The sequence below is a fragment of the Lipotes vexillifer genome, unplaced genomic scaffold (assembly GCF_000442215.2).
Source record: "Lipotes vexillifer unplaced genomic scaffold, Lipotes_vexillifer_v1.1 scaffold45, whole genome shotgun sequence".
Taxonomy (NCBI): Eukaryota; Metazoa; Chordata; class Mammalia; order Artiodactyla; family Lipotidae; genus Lipotes; species Lipotes vexillifer.
This window is the reverse complement of record NW_006796259.1, coordinates 2485297-2492730: the sequence shown is the minus strand read 5'-3', so window position 1 is coordinate 2492730 and position 7434 is coordinate 2485297.

Sequence of the window (7434 nt, the reverse complement as noted above, 5' to 3'; positions counted from 1 at the left end):
CCTTAGGAGGACTCTCTTGTTTACATTGGCTTCACCCAGCTAATGCAGGATTATCTCCCCATCTCAAAATCCTTAAAGCTACAGAGTCCCTTCTGTCATCTAGGTAACATATCCACAAGCCCCCCTGTGAGGCTGCTAAGGGAATACTCCCCTTAGAAGCGCTTTTTGTATTGAGATGTAGGATCTGTGAGATGTGTCCTTAAAATTCTTAGACAGCACTTTTGGTGATTATGATGTGTCAACATAGGCTCATCAGTTCCAATAAAGGCACTGCTCTGATGCGGGAGTTTGATTACAGGGGAGGCTATGTGTGTGTGCAGACAGTGGGTATATAGGAAATCTCTGTACCTTTCTTTCAATTTTGCTGTAAACCTGAAACTTCTCTCAAAATGTAAAATCTTAGGAAAAAAATAACATAGCAACTTTTTCTATAAACATAAATTCAGGAAGAAAGTCCTCAGAGTTGTTTATGTGAAAGTTTCTATGAGGCACACCTTAGATCTTCGCTAGGTATTAATATAGGAATTTATACTCTCACCATGGCCCTTTATTACTCACAGAACAGTTTACTGCCTAAAAAGATTGGTCTGGGTCCTTCCTTGCTTTCCAATTCTGTAATTTCTAATTTCCATTCAATAAATGGACACTTGGTTCTTTAGCTGATCTCTTACTTTATTATAGGCAGCTAGGAGAAGGCAGACATTCCCTTCAGCACTCAAATCTACGTAGCTATACTGCTGTGTTTTTAGGCACATTTTGCTAGTTTTAGACAACAGCTTTGCTATACTTCCTGCCACTATATTGAAAAGGTCTTCATTACTCCCGGCACCAGCAGCATTTTTGCTGTGTTCTAGATAGCCTCCTAGAGGCCAACCAGATTCCAGTCTCCTTAAGGCTCACCAGCTTCCACCTGCCATCTAGTTCCAGAGCTTACGCCATGTGTTTCAGGAGGCAAGGGAGGGTTACATGGTTTGGTGGTGGTAAGTGTTTGTAAGCAAGAGAACTAAGCAATGACCTCTGCTGTAACATTTAGGAAACACTTCCTTACAGAAGTAAAACTTGAGAAGAAGCAACTTCTTGCCTGTTATACACACTGAAGTTGAAAGAATTGAAGTTATATTTTTCCTGTTTTGAGGGGTGAGAAGAGAGTTACAAACAAAAAGACCAGAATTTTAGAAGAACGTAGAAGTATGAAGGTGGAAAGACTGAACTCTGTGTCTTATCCCTTATTCCATTATCCCCAATGTCAGGTGTGATGTCCTGAGCACAGGCCAGAGTTAATGGTTACTGGGTGATGGGGAAGCTGAGAGGGCCCCCAGTAAGCCTCACCTACCCCATAGTTTGGCATAGGATCAACCATAATCTCATCTCTGAGTACTGAATGTCCTTTAGCTTCCTATATCTAGGTTAATATTTAGACATCATTTTAGATAATGTTTTCCAACTAAATATGCATTAAGTAATAAAACAAAGAATGAAGGTGCTGGTACTGGAAAACAAATGAACGAATGTCAAATACTCATTGAAAGCATAGCGTATTCAGCTTGGCTTCCCAGGCACTACTAACAATGATTTCATTGAACATTATTTCTGCTGCATCACACTGGAAATGCACTTTGGAATAGTTCAACTTCAGTTGCTTTCCCTTGGGTTTTGAGAAGGTTGCCCTGGAAAATGAGAAAACCAAGTGATGGGAAAATTTTACAGTGTATGGCTGAATGATAAATACATTTATTTAAATGCTGGAAATGAAGGCTGACTGAGAGGTCATATAGAGTACCCGTGAAGCAGTGGTTGTGTGTCATGGATATTTTTAGAGTTGTTGGTGATTGCTTCATTTATAAGAAAGCAGATGTATGATTGTCATTTTGGTATAAGCTGACCTATCCTTAAAATTCATAACTGATGAAGAGACCAGGTAGCTTTGAGAGTGAAAACCAGGAAGTACCTGAACCATCTCTGCACATTTACTATCCTGCGATTGCCAGACATCAGCTCTATATTCCTGTTCCCCTAGTTGACCACCTCTTCAGAGCTTTGTCTGTATTTATTGTCAGTTACTAGGAAGTTTTGTTTTTCTAAAACCTGTTCTGCTTATAAAAAATATCTCTAAGTTTTCTCTTAGAATAAAGAAATGTGAGTGTCCCCCAAAGAACAGGAAATACTTGAATTTGTATTTAGGTTTTTTACAACAACAAAGGAAACATGAAAAATAAACTTAAGGAAATACTGGAATTTGTATTTAGGTTTTTTACAACAACAAAGGAAACATGAAAAATAAACTTAGAATGGGCCTACCTTTTCTGTTAAAGTGTAAGCACCTTGAAGTGCAGGGCTTTGACTCTTGGTGTAGTGTGCGTGTGTGTGTGCACATCTGCGCACAAGGCCCCTTCCTTGACAATAGGAGCATAAAGGCATGTATGGCACAATCTAAACAGAATTTGGCAGCTGGCATGCACAATAATGAGCTCAAAGTTGATGCTCAGAATCTGAAATGCCACCAACAAAAACCTCATTCTCTTCTTCATAAAAATACTTAGTTTAGGTAAAATATCAATTCTATTCCCGAAACTTCTGAATTAAAGCCCTCTGTGGAAGGGAAAATTACATGTTGGAACCTTCCTCCCTTGACCCTAGGGTGGTGGGAATATTTATTTCTCAACAGAAGCAACCAACTTTATCATTTGGAACACTGCTTTGGCCAAGCATTGGCCAAACATAAATGGTGAATGAAGCAAATAGATACAAGCAAAATTGCTGAGAAAATGCTTCTTAACTAATTCTTTCACAGTCAGCTCAGTCAGTGCTTACCAGCCTTCTGGAAAACGTCCCAAGTTAGGCCTTTTTCCTGACTGTCATGTTGAGAGAAATGAGATTACGATGGGAAGAGAGGTGGGGAGAAATGCAGGTGGTGAGAAGAGCAGATTGGAGGAGTGGGATCTAAGTAAGTTTTTAACATATTATATAAATATAATATATTTTAATATATATTACATTTGATGTGCATATAACATCAAATATAATGCTACTAGACGTGTTTTAATCTATATTTGTTTGTCTGTATTCTTCTTTAACTCTAGACATGTTAAAGAACTTGCAGAAGATCTTTCTTAAAGGACATTGTGGAGTCCATGGTGGAATTGGTGGTGGGGTGATGGTTGTTGGATGCTGCTAACAAGTCCAGGGGTGGCCTGGGTGACTTGACTCTCCTGCAGTGATTTTTCACCTTTCATTGGCAAGCTAGCCCAGACCTGTTCCCGTGGTGAGTGCAGGAGGTGTACAAGCACACAAACTCAATCAGTCAGACATATTTCAAGTTTCTACTTTCGAGCTCTGCTGACATCCTCTTGGCTAACACAAGTTACATGGCACCTCTGAGAGTCCAGTTGCACGGCTCTGTGTTATCACAGAGGGACACATACAGGAAGGGGTTAAAAAACAAAAAAGTGGGGCCTTCATTATAACCCATCTATCACACATGACTGTATAAATCCTTCCAAGCCACTTTCTATGGCCCTAAAATTTACTGATGGGTAAAGAAGTTCAAGGTATCACCAGGGGTTCTTTATATAATCATTCTATTTTATTTTCACAGCAGTCCTTTAGGTAGATATTTTCCGTTTAGAAAAAATGATGAGGATGCTGAGGCAGAGAGATGCTATGGCCTCAATGAGCTTGGATTCAAACCCAAGTCAAACAAAGCTCTTAATCTTGTTACAAAAGCAGAGTACTGGAGAAGTGGGAATTACTCCTAGTTGGAGACAGGCAAAATAGCAATTTTATAAAAACATCAGAAGTTAGTGAGACAAGTTGATAGTAGAGGCTCCAGTGTTAAAATAGCTGCCCATCAAGTTCTGGTTGTGATGGTGAATCCAAAGGATGATTGAGTGTCGCAGTGTACCTGCTTTTTAAAATTTTTTCTTTAAATGTCTAAATTCAGTAGTATTAGCCAATTTAAAAAATACCTAATACTTTTTCCAATACAGAATTAATTTTAAAAGGAACCTTTGTTGAATAATGTTTCACTTCACTGCTCAAGGATTTCAATACACCTTTCCAAAATGGCTGATGAGAATTTTGCTGAGCGTTCTCGTACTTGAAATATCTGTCAAATCAGGGTCTCCAAATGTGAGTGTAGGAAATAGTTTTGGGCTGCACAAAGTTACTAGTGGAAAGGAGGGTTTGTGCTTCACTTAAACTATTTAGGGCACACAGAAATCTGTTTATTTTCTAAAATAAAACTACCAGAAGATCCATTTAGGGTACCCCTCAAAAATAAAAAGAGCAGCAAAAGTCAAAGCAGTAACATTGTAGCTCTGTAGAGTTAATAAATCAACAGAAATACATGCTTGGCTCACTTTGATAGTCTCAGCACTAAAAAGCATCTGTCTAAAAAGATCTACCATATTTACCAAAAAAAATCATAACAACAGTCACGGTGCCACTGCACATAAAGCACTGCTTATCACACACAAGCACACACAAACATACATACATTGCATCTCAAAGAGATGAATTAAATCCTTCTCTAGGACGTTGAAACTAAAGTGTACTTGGAGCTCACACCTGATAGAAGAAACAGATGAAGATCATATATATGCTAATTTGAATTTGAATATACAGTCTAGTACTGTTTAGAATTATACTCAAAGGAAATGGTGAAATCTGATTATTGAATTTCTGAAAAGTAAACCAATTAACATCTGAGGAGTACATAACATTTTCACTTAAATGCTAGCAATTAGCCATATAGTCATCTTTTAGACACCATAGGTGAGAAATTCAGGTATTTTCTTATGTCAGGCTTTGAATATCATTTTCTTGTCAATATTGACCAAACTGTCAGTGATTATTCTTGATCTCCAGGCTGTCTGAAGCAAGATGGACTGGAAACTCAAGATGTTCTTCCGTGTTAACCTGATCGCAGCAAACCAGGAGGGAAGGGGTTTTATATCCCTTCAAGCTCCTTATCTCCTGAGATTACCTTAATTCAGAGATCTCTTACTTTTTTTTTTTAATTTAATTTATTTATTTATTTATTTATGGCTGTGTTGGGTCTTCGTTTCTGTGCGAGGGCTTTCTCTAGTTGCGGCAAGTGGGGGCCACTCTTCATCGCGGTGCGCAGGCCTCTCACTATCATGGCCTCTCTTGTTGCGGAACACAAGCTTCAGACGCGCAGGCTCAGTAATTGTGGCTCACGGGCCTAGTCCCTCCGTGGCATGTGGGATCTTCCCAGACCAGGGCTCGAACCCATGTCCGCTGCATTGGAAGGCAGACTCTCAACCACTGCGCCACCAGGGAAGCCCAGAGATCTCTTACTTTTTGATCTTGAGATTTCTATCCTCTACGTCTGAAAACCTAACATTTTCACTTAGATGACCCACCAATTCAGTCACTGTGTTCTTGGTTTGACAGGTGCAAGTAGAGACTTGGCCATGTTTGCAAGATGTAATAGTTGCAATATCAAATACCGTAAAGTTAAATTTTTTCTATTCCTCAAACCTTAATTGACCTACTCCTAATTACTTAAAAAAAAAAAAAAAACTGACAGCGTCCTCTATGATAAAAATTCTTTTGAATTAAATGTTTAGAATATAGGTTTGTTTCTCAATAGGGGAAGGAGGTTGTACCCTGGCTATATCTGGAAACATTTTTTCTGGCCACAGCTAGGAGTGAAATTGAACACTTAGTGGATGGAGACCAGGGATTCTGCTAAACAACCTATAATGCATAGGACAGCCTGTCACAACCCAGAAGTACCTGTTTTAATTGTGAATAGTGCCGAGGTTGAGAAACTATGGTATAACCAAAAGAAAAAACAAATACTGCCGACCTCTATTTCTCCAATCCTTTACCCTTTGTCCCTAGGGGAGAATGGAGCCTAAGGCTAAACCATGCATTTACTTTTAGAGAAAGTATTTCACGTTCATGGTGGGACTATCAAAAAGCATAGCATGTACTGAATGGAAAAGGTTGGGCGTGGGTAAAATAAGCCATTTTTAGGGAAAATAGAGGATCAAATCTCCTATTCATTCATTCACTCTTTTGTTCCGAATCTTCCATATATCTGGAGCACATAATATGGCCCAAAGTGCAGGGGTGGGATGGGGTGAGGTGGGGTGGACACAGTGAATCGGGCATAATACTTAACATTAGGATATCAGCAGCCCATGGTTGATTGTGGAAGGAAGGCTGAAGAGAAAAGAAAAAGTACGATGCTTCCTCCTGTCTTTGTTTTCCTAGTTGCAGAAATGCTAATAATACAAGAGCCATGAAAACAGAGGCATATAGATGGAAAAAAGTAAAGGCAGGAAGAATCTAACAATTATGAGAAACTTAATGTGTTGTATTTGGTAGGTTACATGCAATGTCATTTTATTTTCCTAAAATGCTATTTGAAGATTAGGAAACAAACCAAGAGAAGCCCTGTAACTCAACTAGAGATACAGCTAGGATTTAACTTGATAGATTTTGGTCTCAAAGGTCCAGCTTTTCCTCCAATCTCAAAGTTATCAAGTCTCTCCTATTCAGATTGTCTCTCACCTCATCCTTCTTTACCTGGATAATGCCTATTCATAGTTGAGGTCTAAGTAAATAACTCTTTCCTGTAAGCCTTTTCTGAAAGTCTGAATAAATCACCTCTCCGGTGTACTTCCTGTACTTGTACAACCATGGTCCACATCTCAGTGTACTGCAATGGCCTGTGTCCACTCACTCTCATAAGCTCCTTGGCTCTCTTATTAACTCAAAATCTCCACAATTAGCATAGTAGATGGCATATATGTTCCTTTGTGACTAAATGAATGACTTTGTGTCTGAGATATTCTCAGTTACTGATATTTTGTAGTATATGTGTGTGTGTGTATATATATATATATATATATATACACATATGTATATGTTTTAGAAAAATGTACATAAAGGAAAAAAATCTCATAAATCCATTGATTTTCTCTAGCTGGTTGTCCTGTGAAGGGATTGGGGTCTTGGATCTCTCCCCAAATTGACAGGGTCCTTTAGGGTCCTCTATCTCACTGAACCACCAATGGCATTATGCTTGAATTCTGGAGAGTATCAGATGGAAATGGTAAGAAAGACAAAGGTGTATTTCTCCAGAAGCTCTTAACTCAGATCCATTTTCCTATCTTGGTGATCTAGAATGCACCCAACAGAACATACAATAATTCCTTGCCTTCTACTGTAAAACTTAGAGCAGAAAATAGTGTCTCATTCCTCCTTTCTCTTGGCTTTTACTCTAATTTTGACCATGTGAGTAAGTCATAAAGAAGAAAAGAATCTTTATCCCAGTTCAGTGTTCCCAATGTATTATCTAAATGTTCCTGATTTCATCATTAGTCCATTATCTCAAATCAAAGTTTCTCCTCCAGACTCAAGAGTGAATAGAAATGGGATTGAACTCTTTCCCTCAACCCT